Raw genomic sequence first — 21609 nt, 5'->3', positions numbered from 1 at the left:
GTCGTAAAGAGTGCCGTAAAGCGCGACTGTCGTAAAGACTGCCGTAAAGCGCGACTGTCGTAAAAGGTGCCGTAAAGCGCGACTGTCGTAAAGACTGCCGTAAAGCGCGACTGTCGTAAAAGGTGCCGTAAAGCGCGACTGTCGTAAAGAGTGCCGTAAAGCGCGACTGTCGTAAAGACTGCCGTAAAGCGCGACTGTCGTAAAAGGTGCCGTAAAGCGCGACTGTCGTAAAGACTGCCGTAAAGCGCGACTGTCGTAAAGACTGCCGTAAAGCGCGACTGTCGTAAAGACTGCCGTAAAGCGCGACTGTCGTAAAAGGCGACGCCGCGGCGCTGTGCCTGCAGTGCGCCTGTGCAGACGGCAGGGAGCGCTGTGCCTGCAGTGCGCCCATGCACACGGCAGGGGGCGCTGTATAAAGTATAAAATATTAACTATCTATAAGAAGGAATAAAAGCTCTATATCAGGGTCAGCAGTAGAAAATTTCAGGCTCCCAGGGAATAACTCGTTTTCTTTAAATCATTTTCGTTTTGGAGTTTTTTTAATCCCAGGTAGCTTGAAAGTTACTACTGCTGCTCTTTTATTCTAAAGCTAGAAAGGAAAACCAAGATTAGAAATGCAGGGAAAGAAAGAAAGAAAAAGAATAAAAGAAAATAAGGAAAGGAAATGAAATGAAAGGAAGAAAGAAGGAAGGACAGGAAGGGAGGAAGGAAGACAGACAAAAAACCCAAAAAGGAGGAGGGCAAGGAGAAACCTAGGGGAAAAAAAACAAAACAAAAAAGAAAACGAAAAAGAAAAAAAAAAAAAAAAAAACAACAAAAAACAAACCCACATAAAAAAAAAAAACTCGAGATGGGTGAGAAACCTCCCCTCCCCGAAAAATCCAAGATGGGCAAAAAAAATCCCAGAAATACCACAGAAAAAAAAAAACAGGAAAAAAACAAAATAAACAAAAAAAAAAAAAAAAAAAAAAACACAAAAAAAACACCAAAAACAAGAACAAGATGGGCAAGAAAAAAACGCAGAAGAAAACCCCAAGATGGGCATGAAAAAGTCCAGAATAAACCCCCAAGATGGGGGAGAAAAATCCCAGGAAAAAAAAAATAAAAAGAAACAGAAAAAAACGTAAGAAAGGCAGAGAAAAAAAAAAAAAAAACCCACAAAAGAACCCAAGATGGGCAAGAAAAATCCCTGAAAACAGACCAGAGAAAAACCCCAAAGTGGGCAAGAAATAAAATCAGCACAAAAAACCAAGATGGGGAAGAAAAAATCCAGAAAAGAAAAAAAAAAAGGCCAAGAAAAACCCAGGGAAAAAAAAAAAAAAAAAAAACAACAAAAAAACAAAAAAAAACCTGAAAAAAAAACCCAAAGGGGGGCAAGGAAAAACCAAAAAAAACCCCAACAAGATGGGCAAGAAGAAATGAAGAAAAAACCCCAAGAAATGCCAGAAAAAAATCAAGGAAAAAGGGAGTAAAAGCCCCAAGAAACAAGGCAAGAAAGAGTGGCAATAAAGGCCACAAAAACTCAAGACAAAAAAAAACAAAAACAAGATATGCCAGAAAAACTTACGAAAATGGTTCTGCCAGGTGCGATCAAGGTGAGCGGGTTCAGTTTCAGGTCCAGGAGATGAGCAAGTGTCAGATTAGTTTGGGGCACTGCTGTGCAATGCAGCCGTGACAGGATTTATGTTTAAATATAGTTTAAATAAATTGGGGATTGTTTGGCTTTTGTTGGGGTATGGGCTGGAGATTTCATAAAAAATATAAAACTAGAAATCCAAATATACCATATATATATGTCGATATCAATAAATATTTAATACATATAAATATAAGTAAAAGAAATCTATTGTGTCAAAAGAAAATATCTATTATTATATAAAAAGGTATTCTCTCCAATATATATAATATCTATAAATATAACAAATGAAAATTACAAATATAGATGTGAATAGAATTGTGACAAACAAAATTATTTTTAAACTTTTAAATGTGTTTTAAATAAAGGGGTGTCTTTGCTTTTTATTTCGTTAGAGGCAGGGTTTTATTTTAAATAATATAAGTACTATAGAAATGTAAATTGACACACAGAAATATATAATAAATATATAGAGATACAAAAATATAATACCAAACTATGAATAGAAATAGAAATCTATGTAACTAACATGAAGAGATGCAATATATAATATAATTTTTATTATACAGTAATATAAATTCTAAATATACATGCGACTATAAATATGAAAAATATATGATGGGGCCTCAGATCAGCACCAGGTGTGTGTGAGGATGATGGGGGCTCGGAGCAGCCCAGGTGTGAGCTGTTAGGATGATGGGGGCTCGGAGCAGCCCAGGTGTGAGTGTGAGGATGATGGGGGCTCAGATCAGCACCAGGTGTGAGTGTGAGGATGATGAGGGGCCAGGACGAGGCTGTTTTAGGGGGAGGCTTTGCCTCAGCTGCCTTTTGCATGGAACTGCTGAGTGGAGGGGTTTATGGGCCACTCCCGGCGCTGTCTCATGGAAGGACTGCGAGAGCTTCCCACAGGGTCGGGGGGACACCTGGATCCGCGCTTGGGTACGTGGAGCATCGCTTAAAGGAGGCGCCGGGGGACAAATCTTTGTGCCGGGGAGCAGCAGCCGAACAGGTGAGCCCGTGTGGGTTTGGAGCGGGGAATTTTCTCCTTCCCCTTTGCAATTTCATCTTGCTAGTCCCTCCCCGGTTCCCCAGGAACAAAAATGGAGCTTATGAAGACAAAAGGAATTAAGGAGAAGGAAGCAGCTCCTCTTCTTTTATTGTCTGCGTTTGACCTGAGGGGATCCCTCTTGACTTGTGGATTTAAGGGTGTTGATTGCAGGAAAAGCTGCCTTTTCCAGGCTGTTAGGGGTATCCCGGGGGTGACAGGGAATCCTTGCGTTCTATTCTAAGGGGAATGGGAAAAGTATTCTTGTGGCATTATGGGTTTGATTTGAAGGCAGCCCACCCCATTTTCATCACCCTCGGGTTTAAATGGAGGGGGCAGCCCTTGTGTCCCTCCTTTTGAAGGGTTTGAATGGAGGTTGAAATCGCCCTTTCCCATCAGTCGAAGGCTTTCATTTGGGGAGCGCCCCTTCTTTTCTGCTCTCCTAGGGGGTGAAATTTTAGGGGAGAACGCATTTCTTTGCCCTTGTTGAAGTGAGGTGCGCCCCGTCTGCGGTTTCGGGGTTGGCTTGCGGGAAGCCGCAGCTCCGGCAGCGTTTGCAGGGCTGCAATGGGGCTGTGCCGCTGCATTGGAGGGCGCTTCTCGTGCCCGCGGCCCGGCCCGGAACGTTCCCGGCCCGGAACGTTCCCGCTCGGGAGCGCTGCTGGCACGGCCCGGGCAGCTGCCGGGGCGCACGGGGGATTCGGCGCGGCCGGGCCGGCCAAGGGCGGCAGAGGCGGCGCGGGCGCTGCTGCGCCGGCCCGGGCGGTGCCGGCCGCTCCGTCCGCTCCGGGCGCGGGGCTCGGGCGCCGCCGGTAGCCCCGGGCCCGGTGCCGGCCCCGCCGGGCAGGGGCAGCGGGCGGGGCTCCCCGGGGCGGCGCCGGCCCCGCGTGCCGGAGCCGCCGCCGCAGGAGCCGCTTTCCTGCCGGGAGCCGCGCTCCGTCCGGGGCCGGCAGCGAGCGCGGGGTTCGGCCGCACCAGGTTCGGCGGTGCCGTGGCTCGGAGGCGCTTTGGAGGCTGGGTGGCATCGCTGGGTTTGGTTTGCAGCGGGTGTCCGCTAAGGGATACGGTGTTCTTCCTGAGGGGCACGGTTCTCGGTGCCGGTAGGGATGATAATGGTTTGTTTTGGATTGGGTTTTGTAGTCGGATTTTTTTTTTTTTTTCCCGGGTATTATGTTTAGAAGGGCGCGCAGTGGTTTTTACGGGTCGTAGCGTGAAGCAGCGGTTCGCATTTTAATTCTGTTGCGGTGGCTTTTATTAGCGTGAGTGTGTAGTGTTTGTTTTGGGGGGCTTGAGGTAGCGTCCTGTCGTTCATAGCAGCGGGGTTTTAATCTTTATAATTTCATGTGTGTTTATCGTCTTCCAGGGCTTTTATTTGTTTGGTTTATTTGATTGTAGTGTATGTTTTATGGTTACGGGTAATTTGGGGGACATTGTTTATGGTTACGTTTGTCTTTAGTCTTTGTGTTTGTTTCTAGGTGGTATTTTTATTTTGATAGCTTGAGGCACTATGGGTTTATTCAGTTGGGAATAATTTTTTGGTTGCAGATTTAAGTTTATCTGGTTTTTGGTATTATTCTTGTTGTTGGTTTCTTTATTTTCTTGTTGTTGTTGTTGTTGTCTTTTAATGTATTTGAGTATTGTTTATCAGGGTTTTCTTTGGGAACATGGGTATTTATATGGTGGGTTTTTAAAGTATTTATTTATTTGGGTAGTTAATTTCTTAGTTTTTAGTGGTTAAGATGTTTTTCCATTTTATTAATTAGTTCAGGTTTTAAAGTTATTTTTACAGAGGATTGTTTATTCCTTGAGTTAGTGTAGAGGTAGAATTTTGTTGGGTTTTTTTTTTTAGTAACGTCATTCCGGGTGAGTGGCACTGGCTTGAGTTTAGTAGATTGGTTTGACTTTTTTTTAGTACTTTTTGTAATTTGCTGTGTGTGTTTCTATAGGATTTTCTTTCATTTTGGTTCCATTTTTCTGTCCTGATGAGAATTGTTATTGAAAAGAGTGTTCTTTGTTTTTTTGCTGACACTTGTTTGGCTGTTGGAGGTATCTTGATGTTTTTGGAAGACATTGGTGGGAATTTGACGCTGTTTGTTTCGTCCTTTCATTTAGGAATTGGATTTTAAATATGCAATTATGACTCTAACTATATTGAAACAAAAGAAATAGATGTGTAGCAATGGGAATGAGCCAATTTTATTTTTATATATTCGGTCAATTTTTAAAATTTAACATGTAACATAAGTCATTATATGTTACAATAAGTTATTCTAATTTTAATAGAGTATTGTGTATGTTTTTAGATATATGAATAGAGAATATAAATGTAAATACAACCCAAACAAAAATACAAATATATAAATGTATTGCAACTATATGCAGATATATAAAAAATTAATATTAAATTGTAAATGTAAAATAACATAAATTGATACAATATATAATACAAGTAATACTGCATATTATATTTTATGAAAATATATTTTATTTTATGAAAAATATTATCGGAAATGGATATAAAATAGATATAAATACGGATGTGATATATCTATCTATCTATATCTATCATTTGTTGTATATTATGATAAATATTAATATAAAGAAACATTTAGGTAGTTTAAAATAATGGATGGTTTTGTTTTTTCTTTGCCAAAGCAGGGGTTTTCGTGTAAAAATTACAAATACAAATAATATAAAGGTAGAAATATAAGTATAGAAATATATCATAAACACATTAAAGATTTATATAAAAATTAGAAATATAAGGAAAAATAAGTTGTAGCAGTAGATGTGGTAAATAATTTAAAAAATATTTCCCGTATATTTTTTGAATAAGGTGCATATTATATATAGTTATTAATATAATGCATCAATATAAACGATAAATATATATAAAATATCAACTATCTGTAAGAAGGAATAAAAGCTCTATGTCACGTGCAGCAGTAGAAAATTTCAGGCTCCCAGGGAATAAATAGTTTTCTTTAAATCATTTTCGTTTTGGATTTTTTTTTTTTTTACTCTCGGGTAGCCTGAAAGTTTCTACTGCTGCTTTTTTATTCTAAAGGTGGAAAGGTAAACCAAGATTAGAAATACAAGAAAGGGGAAGGGAAAGGGAAGGGAAAGGGAAGGGGAAGGAAAGGAAAGGAAAGGAAAGGAAAGGAAAGGAAAGGAAAGGAAAGGAAAGGAAAGGAAAGGAAAGGAAAGGAAAGGAAAGGGGAAGGAAAGGAAAGGGGAAGGAAAGGAAAGGGGAAGGAAAGGAAAGGGGAAGGAAAGGAAAGGGGAAGGAAAGGGGAAGGGAAGGGGAAGGGAAGTGGTGAAAAACAGAGTGAAAAAAGTAAAAAGAGTTGGAGGGAAAAAGAGAGGGCATTGGAGAGGAGCGGTGCTGCCTCAGGTCCTTCCCAGCCCTGGGGCGAAGGACCTGTTTGATGCCCAGGAGGGACTGCAGCTCCCGGTGGCGGGGGACGGAGCCGTGGCTGTCAGCCCGAGACTACAACTCCCGGCAGGCCGTGCTGCTGGCGCGGCGTGTGACGCAACGGCTGACGCGGCACATGAGTGGCTGGCGTGCCAGGCGGCCGCGCGGGGCTGTGCGCGCGCAGCTGCCGGCGCCTCTCCCGCGCGGGACAGCGACGCTGGAGGGGCGCAGCCTCCGTCTGGCCGCCCGCCCGGAGCTGAGCAGCGCGGAAGGAGCGTCCGCCCGGTTCCTCGGCCGCACTCAGCGGTGCCGGGGGCGGGGGCGCTGCCGCCCGCCGATGGTGGAGGGCGAGGCGGTGCTTTGCTGCCGCGGGCCGGGAGCTGCAGGAGCCGCCCCGGGCGAGCGGCGCCGGGCGCTGCCGCGGTCCCGGTGGGGCGGCCGCCCTCGGGCTGGCGGAGGCGCCGGAGGAGCCCCCGAGCTGCAGCCGTCTCCCTCGGGCTGCTGCCGGTGCTGCGGGCGGAGGCGGCTCCGCCGCGTGTTGGGCGCTGCGAGCAGGGAGCGCTGCGGTATCGCCGGCATGACGGGGTTGCTGCCTGCGTTAGTGCCCGTGGCTCTTTGTGCCGTGACAGCGGATGGAGCGGCGCTGGGCGGTAAAGCCAGAGATGGCCGGGAGAATGCCCAGCGCAGGGAGCGGGCGGGCTGTATGGTTCGGATGGCACAGGTGCGAGCTGCAAAGTCACCCCCCCTTCCGCCCCTGCCCTCCCGAGCCCCAGGGAAAATGCTTTCCAGCATTGTCGAGCTTCTGAAAGACAAAACTTGTGATCTGACACTTGCATCCAGAAAAGGTTTCTGTCTAGATTAGCAAATGCCTCAATTGTTCTTGGTTACATCCCATGACCGGTTTTAGGCAGTGACTTTATAATGCTTTTAGGATTTTCTTGTACAATGGTGAGAAAATAGGCAGGTCTGATAGTGGTTTCACTTTTTGTTCTACTTCACGTTCCGTAAGATTCTTTTATGCAAGCACTTGTTTTAAAATTCTACTGTAAGCGTTTATGGTTCACTTTTTTTTTCTTTGCAGCACCCGTGACTTTTTTTTCCCTCTAAATCAGGAGTAAATATAGCTGAGTAAAATTACCTTGATTTTCTTCCTTCTTTTTTAACTGAATTGTTTTTATTAAAAATCCTATTTGAATATGTAGAAAAAGTGGGGATGTCTTGTAATATATCGTAGCTTTTCTTGTTTACAGGATACTCAGAAAATATGTCTCCCTTAGAGTCCCACAGAAACGTTCTCAGTGCGATCTCTATCAAGGTATGTATTTACAAGTAAGTGGTCTCTTTAGATATTGGCCTGTGAATTACCTTTTCCTGTAATACAGAGCTTGCGTTCTGTGGGTTTTATGATAAAGCTGTAAAACATGTCAAAATGGTTTTGCAAGTCTGAATCGTTGAAGGCAGCAAGAAGTGGATTTAGAGTCTGTTCTTGAGCAGACAAAGGGAAAAAGTGTGGCTTTGATGCTGAACTTGTCATTTTTCATTTGACCTGTCTTGCATTATTTAAGAGTAGAGAGAACTAGAAAAAGAGAGAAATCGAATTGGTTCTTGAGCACTCCTCAAATGCTCACCATGATCCAGTGTAGAGCCGAAGGGAAGGGTGATGGAACAGAGCTCTGTGCTTTAGAAGGAAATAAATTTAAAGCTGACCTCCGCACAGTCTCACTAACTTCTGTGGTTTTAAAATACAAGATAAGTTTAGGAAGTGTTGGAAGTTAGTGTTTTGGGAAAGAAATGGCAGTTCCACAGAACATTCCATTGAACAGAGGCTCTGGGAACGATTCATGTTGTAAGTGCTGTCACTGCAGTCAGTTGGTGGTTCAGCCTTGAAACGTGCACTTGGCCTTCTATAAAGCACTGTTTTGTTTGCCTTTCAGTGCTATGAGTCTTGATCAATTGGAGAAGAGCCCAAGAGAAATTTTTCATCCCTTGATATAAAAGGTAGGAAGTGACTTTTTTGGTTTGGTTCTTTTTCTTTATTATTTTCTGGAAATAAAAGTAATTAAGTATAGGTACTACTGGTTTGTTTCTTCCAGTAGCAGGTGATAATAATAGTAGTAGTACTAGTAAAAATCATAATAGAAATAATAACAATAGTAATGTAATACTACTTAAACTGTCTTTATCCATTGGACTGGCCATTTCAAATCAAAACTTCTAAACACAAATCAAACCATCATCCTTGTAGAATCTTTCACAGCAGTGGGCTAAAGATCCTGGTTTTGTTGACAGCATTTATTGGTTCTGGAAGAACAAGAGGGAAGTACAAGCCTAACTACTTCTAGCTCACAGACCCGTCCAGTGAACCCAGCTTTGTGTTTTGGTGGGCTTGTGATGACTTTGAAATCAATTGCTCATTCCAGTAAAAAAAATTCATGTTTTTTTGAACGTGACAGCAGAAATAACTTTAGGCACCAACTGAATAATAATAGATCACCGGTTTAAGTTAAAAATTCATGCTATACTATCAAAATTTAAAGGTAAATTATTATGTATTAGGTGATGGTATAAAGTGTATGTTCTAATGTGTAATGCAAAGATACATACGTACCTGAAAGTCCTTAGAGGAAACAAATTTTTATGTCTGCTGTTTGATTGTTTACCATACGATATTTGGTTTCATTTCCCAGGGATCGGTGAATTTTAACTTTGGAGTCCCCTATGCTAAGGATGCTCAGCTTACAGGTGATGAAATGTTCAGTAATGGTGAGTTTTTCACCTTCTCTTTAATTGCTATGCTGATCTGAATAAGAAAAAAAAAAAACAAAAGCAAGGGAAAAAAAAGGATGGTTTATTATCTTTTACGCTGTTATGTTTGTTTCCTCAGTATTTGCTGCAGCTCTGCTTACCCAAGCTTTGGGTTCCTTCTGTCCCACTGGGAGTTGCCCAGTTTGGTTGCATCTGGTGAAATTCACCCTGAGACCTTACAGAAGCAGCTCCAACTACGTGAGAGCCATTTGCAGTTCTCTCCAGACGCCTGGAGAATGGGCGACGTTTCTGAGGATCCGGCGAGCGTGCTTCTGTCAAAACTCAGTCTGTGAAATTCCTGGGGAAAACCCTTCTGTGTCCTGAAGGGTTCAAACTCTGGTGAGGATCCAGTTATCAGGTGCTCACCTGGATGGTTCCAGCTGCCAAAGGTAACACTTGTACTCTTGCCCTGTAGTTTACATCTATTGTATTTTTGTTATTTTGCAAGATTTTTTGTCTTTGCAAAATACTGTGCATTTCACTCTTTGGAACCTCTCAGATGGTTCTTTGGTGCAGCACCACCCCAGGGGACACTTGGCTGCTGTCCTGAAGGGGTTGGTGGCTAGAATTGTAAATCCTGGAGAGTTTGTGAGTCTTCTGTCCCCAGGGAGGTGTCATGCTTTGTTTACTTTTGTTCTGTTGGTTAGGCGCTGCTTCTCGTTGCAAGTATGAATTTCAAACTGCCCTGTTCTTATTTTAACTGTTTTCCTGGTTCTCTCCGCCCGGCAGGGAAAGACTCTCGTGTCCTTGTCGTCGGGCTCGGTGCTGTCCAAGAAGATACGGGGACTAAAAAAATCATAAGAAGCAAAATACGACTGCAGGGAAAAGAAGCTGGAGAGAACAGAAGGTGATATTGTTATCCTTACCCTGTATTAGAGACATCCGCTGTGCTTTGATGCTGGCAGCTGCCAGGGGCTTGTTAGCTCTTTGTAGGCAGGTGTAGGTGTTCACTTGTAGTTTTTTTCTCTGGACAAGTCAATTCAAACTTTGCTAAGCTTATATTTGCAGATTACTCTCTAGCACAGTCCAGCATGACATTTTTGAATGTTGTAAAAATACCATGTTACTTGGAAATTGCTAATGAAGAGAAGCTTTAGGGGAAGATAAGATTTCAGGGTTGGAAGTTGTGAGAAGAATTTTGTGGGGATGTTAGACTGAAGTAAAGCACACTTGAAGCTGGACTGGCACGCTGGCAGGTCCCCTATTAAACAGTAGTGCTGAGATTAGCCTGGGGGTTGCCCGTTGTTTCTGTAGAAATCAATGTTTCCTGGTCTTCAGAGGGAAGCTGCTTTGAAAAGCTGGAAGGTGCAGCATGCTGACAATCCCCGTGCTTTGGATTAAAAGTAGATTTCAGAAGGGTCCTAAGCTTTTGTCTTTTCCTAGAAGTCGATGTAATCCTATCGAGGAGTTTTTAATTCTGTGTTGCCATGTCATCCATCAGAGCCCTGTTGTACTAATCTTCATACAAGTACAAAACAACAAATCAGACCCTGTCCCAACCACTTAGAGCCCAGAACACGATTTCCTCGGGCTGCCATTTGTGTGCCATCGGTACTCACCGTGGAAGGGAGCTGGGGATTGTTGCAGCTGTTGGGAACGAACTGCTTCTCGTCACACAGAAATGGAATTGGGACGACGCCTCGGCCAGCCCCTCTCTGCCATCGTCTCCTGAATCTGCAGCAGAGCAGTTCCAGTCCATCCGGGCACGTGTAATCCAGTTCCTGATGATCTGAGCACACAGAGCAGCGCTCAGCTGCTGTGGGGGGCTCAGGGAGGGCAGAGTGTGCATTGTCATCTTCCTGAACCTACAGACAAATCAAAGTGAGAAGCCACAGCGTGGAAATCAGTCACATATATGCTAAATAAAACTTGCAGATTTTTTTAAGAATTGTTGTTGCTTGTTCTTTGTTGTGCTTCAGTGCTTAGAAAACCTCCCTTTAAAATCAGTTAAATTCATCAGTTGAACCTTTGTTTGCAGACCTTCACTGAGCAGAATTCATTGCTGACTCAGTGCACGCTGTGCTGGCCTCCCGGGAGTGTGAGGAGCTCATGTGTGCTACTTTTTGCTTTAGGACGCTCTAAGGTATTTATTCCTTTTGGGATACATGATGAGAATTCCCAAGAGAGGTAGTTATAAAGTATGACATCGGGAAAAAACCTGTGTGGTTGGAATGTTGTTGCTGTCAAAAGTTAATTTTTTTTTAGCCAGTAGTTAGCTTTTTGCTTTATTTTTGTGGTATCAGTATTTTATTGTTTAAAAAATTGCTTCAAAATAACTTCTGTGGCTGGCCATCAGTACCTTGTTCAGATTTGCCTATTTGCTTGTAGCTAAAATGTTCACGTCTTGTTTATCATTCTATTTAAGAAACTGCTGCCCAGCCAACTAATAACTGAATATCTATCTGTCTGGGACATGGGGAGAGGATTTAGGTAATATCTTTGTTTCCAGTAAAGAGTTGTAGTGTAGTTTCTAAATAGAGGAGAAGAGGGTGAAGACTCTGGGCTCTGATGTCGTTGGGGCACCCCAAGGTCCCCAGGAGAGGGAGCCCCACTGGGGTGCAGGAGCAGATGTGTTCTCATGTAATATAGAATAAATTATAAATATAAATATGAAAATTATAAATATGAAAATATTTTTTAAAATCGTTACATAAAGCAGGCTTTTTTTATTTGTCAATAGGCAGGGTTTTGATTATAAAAATTATAAATACAAATAATATGAAGGTAGAAATGTAAGTATAGGAATATATCATAAATAAATACAGATATATATATATATATATAAAAAGTTTAAAAACAAGAAAAAATTAGTTGTAGCAGTAGATATGATACATAAATAATAATTTAAATCCATTTCTAGAATTGTATGTATATTATATGTAATTAATAATACACTGCATCAAAAGAAACTAACTATAAATGTGCGTATAATTATACTAAGTATAAAAATATTTCAATATCGTTTGAAAGAAGGTGGTTTTTTGTATTTATTTGGCTAGAGATGGGGGTTTTATTTTGAATAAAAGAAATATTATAGAAATATAAATCTAAATATAGAAATATACAGTCAATATAGAAAGATATTTATAAAAACACGAACGAACGACGCCGCCTTCGGCCGAATGCAACGAGCTCAGCCGAACCAAGGCGAGACCGGCCGAACCTGACGGCCTCGAGCGAACCGAGGCCAGGCTTGCGAGGCTGCCTGAACCGAGCCGAGCTCAGCCGAACCGAGCCCGCTGCTCTCGTGCGCGCTAATTAGCGCAAGCGCGATCACAGCCTAATGAGCTCCTGCGGCACGCCGCGCTCCCGATCGTGTCCGTGCGATGGCCGGGCCGCCCGCGGGACGCGGCAGCAGGAGAGCCCCGAGCCGGGCGAGTTTAACGTGAGGCGCCGCCGCTTGCCCGCTCTCAGGGAGCCGAGCGGAGTCGCGTCGAGCGCACTGAGCGGCTCCGAGTTCGGCCGAAGCGAGGCGAGCCGAGCCGCGCCGAACGTACAGAGCGCCTCCGAGTTCCGCCGAAGCGAGGCGAGCCGAGCCGCGCCGAGTGCGCTGAGCGGCTCCGAGTTCTGCCGAAGCGAGTCGAGCTGCGCCGAGCGCAGAGAGCGGCTCCGAGTTCGGCCGAAGCGCAGAGAGCAGAGCCGCGCTGAAGAGGCGAGTACAGCCGAATGCAGCCGAGTTTAGCCGAGTTTAGCTGAGCAGCTGTGAGCCTTGAGGTGAGCGTGCATCATTGCCGGTTTGGGATTGAGTGAAATGCACTAAGGAAACCAGCTTTGGGGAGGGAGGCAGGGAAATCCTCTCTTAACGTTTACCAATTCTTCCGTCAAACTCATCACGGCAGCACAGCGTGAAGACTGAAAGTGTAAGAAGATGTGGAGGGAAACAGAGAATCTGACAGGAGCATCGAATGCACAAGTGCACGAATTTTGCTTTTTGCTTGGATGTAAATTCAGAAGTTTTAAGGAATTTGGGAAGAAGAAGGGACATTTCAGAAGAAGAAGTTGTTGTTGTTACAGTCCTGGCAAAATCTTTTGTTCTAGCTAATAAAAGAAGTTAGTTTAAAAAACAAAAAAAAAAAAAAAGTGGTTTTTTTTTCTTCACTGTTATATTCATTGGTGGTATATGGTGTGTTGTTTTATTTCTTGGTGTTATTAACTCTGTGTAAATTGTTTTTTGAGTGAAGCTAACTTTGGATGGGTTGTTTTGTATTTGAGGTAGGATTAATTTCAATAGGTTTCTTTCATAGACTTCTGATAGGTATTACTGGGATTTTGGTTTTGTTTACTGTATGCATAAACATAGAGATTTGGTAGGGCCAGCTGGGCTGCTGGAGTTTTGGGTGTGAATTTATTAGATGGCTTTTGTTAAACACAGAATAATTATAGAAGGTAACAGCAAATTACTCAATTACCCAATTTATCCAGCTAAGTAACCTTACCACAAAGTTTTATATCTTGCCAGTTTTCTGTTCTTCTGCTCCAAGTAGTTGTTGCAAAAAAGAAAGTACTGCTATTTTTCTGAAGAACTTGCTTCTCTAACAAGCCCTTTACTCCCCTTGAATCTGAGTCAGAGCTAAACAGCTGCAGCTGCTCTGAGGGCTTGGTGGGATTAGCTCCCTCCCTTTTCCTGGGTGGCATGGGAACGAGAGGCGGGCACCACCAGGGGTTATTAACCCCAGCCGTGGCTGAGGGGTTTCATACCCTGTCTGGGATGTGTTGGGGTAAGAGCTCTCCTCCCATTTCAGCGAAGAGGCTCTTTCATCTCGTCTCAGCTTGTTTTCAGCAGGTGTTGCTGGACATCTAAAGCACAGAGGCTTGGAAGATTCTGTGAAGAAAACAGCATAGAACACAGGGAATGTTTAGGTTTGTGATTTTGGGTTTTGTGTTTAGGGGTGGTAAGGTGCCTTTGTAATTTTTGGTTTTGCTCTGTTTTTTTTTTTTGTTTTTTTTTTTTTTTTTTTTTTAATTGAGGAGTGAGACTCCCTGAAATACCAAGCTGTGTCAAGCACAACAAATTTTCAGCAGATTCATGATGTCTTAAGAGGGATCTGCCCAGTGTCCAAGATGATGTTTGAGACTGAGGCTTCTGATGAGTTGAGGATTGTGATGGGGAGAGGGAGGGTGAGCACGTGTCCAGTTAGGAGTTATTGTGGATGGAGGGAGGTTTGCAGGCAGCAGGGTGAGAAAGGGTGTTTATTTGTTTATTTGAGGGCCCCCCCACACAAGGCTGTTCAGAAGCCTAGCAGAGGCATTCCCGTGTCTTACAGCACACAAGGTCATCCACTGCACTCACAGCAATGCCATTTAACTTTGCCTTTCTCTTACCCAGGTACCAACCCTAATGAAGGCCACAGCCTTGGAATCAGGATGAAGCTGGAGCCTGAGGGAGCCAGCCACACTCAGGAAAGGGCAAGTAGCTGCCTTGCAGGGATTTGGCCCGCATAACTGTGGGCTCACACTTTGGTTTCGGTTTACTTTATTGTAGCTGACCAAGAGGCTCATAGGCGCTCACGAGGCCCTCGGAGGCAGACTCATTTCAGGTGCAACGTGGATCCACGTCACCGATCATCCAAAAGATAAGTCGGGGGCCATGGCCTGGAGATGAGTGAATAGTGGGTTGGGAGTTCTTGGGGCAGATTTAAAAATGAGCAGAGGGAAAGGCAATCTTGTCCAAGGGCCTCTTAGGACAGCTAAAGGGAGAGGCTCTACTTTTGATGGCAGCTTTCAGGTGGGCAGTGCAGAACAGCTCCGGTGTGCGTCGTGTTGTCCGGTGTGCCGTGTTCCCTAGTGTGTCTTTGGGGTCCCTTTTGCCCTCTTCCCTCGAGGCCCTCACCACAAGCATGATGTGTCGTGTTTCATGTCCCCCTGTTTGTCACGTTCTGTGTCACGGGTGTCTGCAGGTATTTGTGCCGGAGCTGTTCTGCCCTGCCGCATGGTGTGCTTCAGTAGGACAAACCATGGGGAGTTGGAATTTGTGACGTGGGCTGTACTTGGGCTCTAGCTGCTCTTCCTAGATTGACATAAGGTGTTTGCAGCTTGTGAGTTACCCTGGTGGTGTTTGACATATGTTCTAGCTTTCTTTCAGGTGCAGCTGCATTCCAGGTGTGGCAGAGGGTCAGGGTTAGGAGGTGCCGGGCCTTCTTAGGAGCGCGGTGAGTAGCAGAGTGGTGGGGTTTTGGCCGATGCGGTGCCAAGGTCAGGCACTGATGTTTGGTTCTCTTTAATCTGGCTATCTGAGAGACACCAGCCCGGTGCCAGCAGGACCTTCCCAGCTGACGAGGTGGCCTTTCTATGCACCTGAGACAGACTGGCATCCCCAGATGTCTGAGAGATAAGTAGAGGGCTGTGACCCACAGAGGGGATGAAGGCATGGTGCTGGTTTGGGAATTACTGGGAGGGGTTTTTGGGTCCGATTTGGAGGTGGGGGGTGTTCATGAAGTGGCCCCTTAGGCCCCATAAAAGCCACGTCTCACTTTTGATCCCAGTGCTGAGGAGCGCAGGGCAGAGCAGTCCCGGTGTGTCTCGTGTCATGTGTCTGTTGTGCATTATGTGTTGTTTGTGTATGCAATGTCTTTTACCTTAGGGGGGCCTGTCAGAAACCTTGGCATCCTTGTTAGCATCTGTGATCACTGCATTCCCTGGCCTGGCATCCAGGCCACAGAACTTTTGACTGGGGAGCTCAGACAGGCATCAGACTCTCTTCTCTCTTTGGAAGCATCCAGTCAGGTGTCTTGTCAGGTCTTGTTCTGAGCTGTACGGACAGCTGTGCCCCACCTGGTTCCATTTTGGTGGATTAGGACTTGTAAGAATGTGAGGGCAGGCAGAGGATTCTGAGCATAGGATTCCTAGGCATCGATCTTTGCTGTTCTTGGAATAAATCCTTCAGTTAGCATCTTCTTCCTCCAGGGTTCTCTGAGCCTCATCAGCTGACCGTCAGTTTGAACTCAGTCATCTCCTTTTGCATTCTCTCAGTCCTTGCAGCCATTTTCCTTGCCAAGAGATTTCTGTTCCTGTTGTGTCCCCGTTGTCTGTCCTGTCCTGCCTGTCCTGATTCACGGGTGTCAGCACACGTATGTGCCGGAGCTGCTCTGCCCTGCCGCATAGCCTGGTGCGATAGGAGAGGGCCCGGGGACTTGGAATGTGTAATGTGGGGTGTAGTTGGACTCTACGTGGGATTTGTAGATGGACACAGGATATCTGGAGCTCCTCAGTTATCCTGCAACAGTTTGACTCTTGTCCTACCTTTTTTTTCAGATTGAGATGGATTGAATCGGTGCCAGAGGGCCCCATCCCGTTGAGGGGATTGCCCCGAGCAGGTGAGGCCCCATTTGTCTCTGCAGCAGAAGTGTGTATGGTGACTGTGTTACAGCACTGTTCTTTGTCTTTCTTTTTAGGAAGTCAATCTGGATACCAGCAGCCAAGGTGAGCAGTGGAGAGAAATGGTTCTTATTGCTCAGCTCTCAAGAACAACAATTTTTCAGCAGATGGATCATGTCGCAAGAGAGGTCTGCCCAGTGTCAAGGATGATGTTTGAGATTGAAGCTTCAGGTGAGTTGAGGGTTGTGCATGGGAGAGAGAGGGTGATCAGGTATCCATTTAGGAGTTCTTGGGAGGGGGTTTGCAGGCAGCAGGGTGAGAAAGGGTGTTTATTTGTTTATTTGAGGGCCCCCCCACACAAGGCTGTTCAGAAGCCTAGCAGAGGCATTCCCGTGTCTTACAGCACACAAGGTCATCCACTGCACTCACAGCAATGCCATTTAACTTTGCCTTTCTCTTACCCAGGTGCCACCCCTAATGAAGGCCACAGCCTTGGAATCAGGATGAAGCTGGAGCCTGAGGGAGCCAGGCACACTCAGGAAAGGGCAAGTAGCTGACTTGCAGGGATTTGGCCCGCGTAACTCTGGATCACACTTTGGTTTCGGTTTACTTTATTGTAGCTGACCAAGAGGCTCCTCGGCACTCATGAGGCCCTCGGAGGCAGACTCATTTCAGGTGCAACGTGGATCCACGTCACCGATCATCCAAAAGATAAGTCGGGGGCCATGGCCTGGAGATGAGTGAATAGTGGGTTGGGAGTTCTTGGGGCAGATTTAAAAATGAGCAGAGGGAAAGGCAATCTTGTCCAAGGGCCTCTTAGGACAGCTAAAGGGAGAGGCTCTACTTTTGATGGCAGCTTTCAGGCGGGCAGTGCAGAACAGCTCCGGTGTGCGTCGTGTTGTCCGGTGTGCCGTGTTCCCTAGTGTGTCTTTGGGGTCCCTTTTGCCCTCTTCCCTCGAGGCCCTCACCACAAGCATGATGTGTCGTGTTTCACGTCCCCCTGTTTGTCACGTTCTGTGTCACGGGTGTCTGCAGGTGTTTGTGCCGGAGCTGTTCTGCCCTGCTGCATGGCGTGCTTCAGTAGGACAAACCATGGGGAGTTGGAATTTGTAATGTGGGGTGTACTTGGGCTCTAGATGGGATTTGTCGATGGACACATGATTTCTGGAGCTCTTAAGTTATCCTTCAACTGTCTGCCTCCTTTCCTAACTTTTTTTTCAGATGCACCTCCTGAGATGACTACAGTAGTTCTGGAGGTTCCATCTTCTCAAAGGGTATAGGGTTCAAGAATTCATCTTGCAGAGAGTTATATCAAGTCCTGGCTTGTATTGTATGTACCTATCTTGACTTGTACACGTGTGTACTTACACAGCATGTAAGTGTGTCGCCTTATATGGTGTATGCTTACACCCTGTGTACACTTGCACTGTTTTCCTCAGCTTATATATTGTGTGTACTTACATTGTGCCATTTATGATCGGAGCTGCCCTGCCCTGGCACGTAGTCACAGTTAGGTAGAACATTTATCAAAATTTTACTGGTCATCTGTGTTCTATGGGATTTTGGGTACAAAATTTATCGGTCCCGAGCGGGGACAAGTCCTGGCTGTCAGATAGCCACTCATTGACCCTTCCTGTCATCTCACAGGTCCCCGAGCCTGCTGATTTCCCCAGAATCTACCATTTGACGTCAGGGAGCAGCAGCCAGAAGATGTGTTACAGCACTTTGTTCTGCGTCTCGAGTAAGGGATGCAGTGAGCGTGTAAATGGAAAGAGTGTGTGAGCGTGTGTGAGAGCATGTGACTGTGTCTGTGTCTGCTCGTCTCTGCATGTGTGAGCACATGCTGACTGGATTTAAGCTTGTGTGTGTGACTTGTGCTTTCCAGGTTTTGCAACTCATTGTTAAATTTAGAATAAAAAATCCCCAGCTGGGTTACATTGTATGTTATGACATGGTATGTACCTATGTTGGCTTAAAACCCAGAAAAACAGACGAAGATAGGCAAGAAAAAACCCAGGAAAAAACCCCAAGATGGGTGAGAAAAAACCCAGAAAAATACCCCGATGCTGGGCAAGAAGAAACCTAGAGAAAAACCTGAAAATGGGCAAGAAAAAAAACCAGAAAAAAACAGGAAAAAACCCTGAAGGTGGGCAAGAAAAAACCCAGAAAAAAACCCAGAAGAAAATTCCAACAAGGGCAAGAAAAGACCCAGAAAACACCCAGAAAAAATCGCAACCAAAGTATAAATATAGAAATGTGTTTCAAATATATGCAGATAAATAATTTAACAATTCTTTATATAAAATATAAAATAACATAAATCAACACAATCCGTAATACTGCATATATCTTATTATAGTGTATTATAGGATATTGATATAAAATAGATTATTTATGTGTATCGTATCTTATTTATATAGTTTGTTATATATTACACCATATTGATATACTGTATGTTTTTTTAAGTAGTTTAAAATAAAGGGGGATTTTGTTTTTTATTTGGCAAAAGCAAGTGTTTTAGTATAAAAATTATGAATACAAATAATATAAAGCTAGAAATCTAAGTATAGAAATAGACAATAAATAGCTAAAAGTTAATATAAAAATTAAAAATATGTACCATATCTACTGCTACAACTTACAGATTAATTCTTTTTTAACTTATTTTTTCTTATATTATGTGAATAGGATACATATTATATATTATTATATTCACATTTATGTTTATATTTAAGCATTATATTAGTCATGCAAGCTATAAATATAAAAACAGGTCAATATAGTTTAAAAGAATAGAGCTTTTTATTTCTTTAGTTAGGATGGGATTTTTATTTTAAACAATAAAAGCATGATAGAAATGTAATTTCAAACATAGAAATATACAATCGATATAGAAAGATATTTATCAAACCAGAAAATATAAGTAAATATAAATAATAGGAACAGACAGAATATGTTATATAAATTACATGCTACATCAATGTCCACTGTAAAGATGCATGTGAAATTTTATATTTCTATTTTTCTTATTTATATTATGTAAACATGGCTTTAAATCAAGGGGGCTTGTTTGGTTCTGGTCGGGTAAGAGGCAGGTTTTTGGCATTTATTTCAGAGCAGTTTTTGGTGGGGGTCGCCCCTGTTATTTTTTGCCGCCTTCTCTGCCCGCAGCCCTGAGGCGCGCTGCGCCCCTGGCTGGGGCGGGCGGCAGTGCTGCCGCTTTGTGGGCAGAGCGCGGTACTGCAGCTCTCAGCCGCCAGGCAGCCGAGAGGCCGCCATGTTGGGAGTGGCGAGTTGCGGATGTCACGGAGTTTTTCTTGACCTTCTCAAGATGGCGGCGACAAGGGCTGGGAAGTCGAGGACCCGGCTCGGTCTAATCGGCTGCCTGCATGGAACACCGACGCCAGGGCGGCCCCGACGGCTTTTCATGTGGCATTTTTAGTGTCTAAGACACGGACTATGTGGTCAGCAGCGCTGCGGGCGTCCGTATTTAGGCGGGTTGCTGACAGGCATCTGCCTAATCGCCTATCTCTTCCGAGGGTCCTCTTTCACTCGCCAGCTTGGGAAGGGCACGTCGTGAATGTCGCGGACTTTCTTTGACCTTCTCCAGATGGCGGCGAAATGGGCGGGGAAATCGCACACCCCTGTAAATCTGCCCCCCTGTGGCCACAGAGCGGGATCGCATCCCCCGAGCCAGCGCCCTGCCCCTCGCCGCTGAGTGCCGGGGGCGGGGCAAGGACGCCGCTGCCGAGCGAGGGAAGGGCGAGCGGCGGGAGCTTGCGGTGGTCGGGCCAGGGTCTGTAAATGGCGGGGACGGGGGAAGGACATTCGGGAGTGCAAAGGGACGCGATGGCCGAGAAGAATGGCCGCGGCGGGGGGGGCCCGGCGGGACCGGTTTCGGCGGGCGGCGGAGGTGCGGTCGTAGCGCTCCGGGGCAGCGGACGGGGGCAGGCGAGCGGCATCGGAACAGGGCGGCAGCCCCCGAGCCCGCGCCCGCCCCGCTCCAGGCTCTGGGAGCGACCGCGGGCCGGACAATCCCGGCGGGGCGGCCCCGGGCAGGCGGCGGAGCGGGGCCGTGGCGCTCCCCGCCCTCGCTGCCGACAGCTTTGGAAGGTCGGGCCGGGCGCCCGTCCCGTCCCGTCCCGCCGCGTCCCGGTCTCTGTAAACTCCTCTCTGCCTTTGCAGGTCTGTGCTGGACAGTGGGAGAAAGGTCCGTGCTGGTTGCTGTGTCCTCGGTGAGCAGAGAGCTCTGACCTTGGCCGCATGGGCTGCTGAGTGCTGGAACAATGGGGATGCGCTTTTATTTATTTAGTGACCTTTACAGATTTATTCCCCTGTTTCAGGTGAGCGTGCATCATTGCCGGTTTGGGATTGAGTGAAATGCGCTGAGGAACCCAGTTCTGGGGAGGGAGGGAAATCCTCTCTTAACATTTACCAAAATCTTTTGTCAACTCATCACGGCAGGACAGCGTGAAGACTGAAAATGTAAGAAGATGTGGAGGGAAACAGAGAATCTGACAGTAGCATCGAACGTACAAGTGCACGAATTTTGCTTTTTTGCTTGGATTTAAACTCCGAAGTTGTAAGGAATTTGGGAATGAGAAGGGACCTTTCAGAAGAAGAAGGAGTTGTTGTTACAGTCCTGGCAAAAGCCTTTGTTCTAGCTAATAAAAGAAGTTAGTGAAGAAAAAAAAACACTTTTTTTTCTTTTTGTTTTTTAAACTATTATATTAATTGGTCGTATATGGTGTGTTGTTCTATTTCTTGCTGTTATTAACTCTGTGTAGATTGTTTTTTGAGTGAAGCTGACTTTGGATGGGTTGGTTTGTATTTGAGGTAGGAGTAATTTCAATAGGTTTCTTTCATAGACTTCTGATAGGTATTACTGCGATTTTGGTTTTGTTTACTGTATGTATAAACCTAGAGCTTTGGTAGGGCCAGCTGGGCTGCTGGAGTTTTGGGTGTGAATTTATTAGAGGGCTTTTGTTAAATGCAGTTTTTAATTTTTGAAATGTTTTTCAATGTAGTGGTTTTAAGGTGGTTTTTAAGAACTCGTTGTATTGTTTTATGTTGTTTGTAGTTGGTGTATGATAAGGGATGTGGTGTGACTTTTTGGACGCTATGGTTTTGGTGTTCCTAAGTTCTGATTTCTTTCTGGTTTGATAGTTTTTTTTATTTATATTTTTTGGGACAGGGGCTTTTATATGGTGGGGTGTTATAGGCAATATTTTTTTAATTTAGTTCGTGGTATTTTTTAGTATTTTAATAATTTAGATTTTTTATTTTCATGGTTTTAATATTTTTTTAATTTTGTCAAATAGCTTTTATAGATTATATGTTATTATTTGTGCATAAAGGTAGAGGTTTTTTTTTAGTAATGTTTAGGGTCAGTTG

General features: G+C 44.7%; 2 long non-coding RNA genes across 13 annotated transcripts in view; both read left to right on the top strand.

Annotated features, from left to right (window-relative positions):
• Positions 1 to 10789, top strand: part of LOC134431618 (uncharacterized) — a 120328-nt gene extending 109539 nt beyond the window's left edge. Inside the window, exons 1-7 of one of the 11 annotated variants that reach the window (XR_010031036.1) lie at positions 3611 to 3659; positions 7347 to 7411; positions 8031 to 8094; positions 8784 to 8859; positions 8981 to 9290; positions 9631 to 9748; positions 10521 to 10789. This is a non-coding gene — a long non-coding RNA (uncharacterized LOC134431618). The other 10 variants (XR_010031041.1, XR_010031032.1, XR_010031040.1 and 7 more) reach the window with 10 other exon arrangements.
• Positions 10790 to 19983: 9194 nt separating this feature from the next.
• On the top strand, positions 19984 to 20904 carry LOC134415034 (uncharacterized). 2 transcript variants are annotated; one of them, XR_010026898.1, is made up of 3 exons: positions 19984 to 20011; positions 20401 to 20558; positions 20680 to 20904. It is a non-coding gene; the product is annotated as an uncharacterized LOC134415034 (long non-coding RNA). The 2 variants fall into 2 exon arrangements; XR_010026897.1 differs by lacking the exon at positions 19984 to 20011 and adding an exon at positions 20043 to 20128.
• Positions 20905 to 21609: the final 705 nt, after the last annotated feature.

The sequence above is a fragment of the Melospiza melodia genome, chromosome 2 (genome assembly GCF_035770615.1).
Source record: "Melospiza melodia melodia isolate bMelMel2 chromosome 2, bMelMel2.pri, whole genome shotgun sequence".
Lineage (NCBI taxonomy): Eukaryota > Metazoa > Chordata > Aves > Passeriformes > Passerellidae > Melospiza > Melospiza melodia.
The sequence above is the reverse complement of the archived record's forward strand: the minus strand, read 5'-3'. Positions and strand labels throughout refer to the sequence as shown.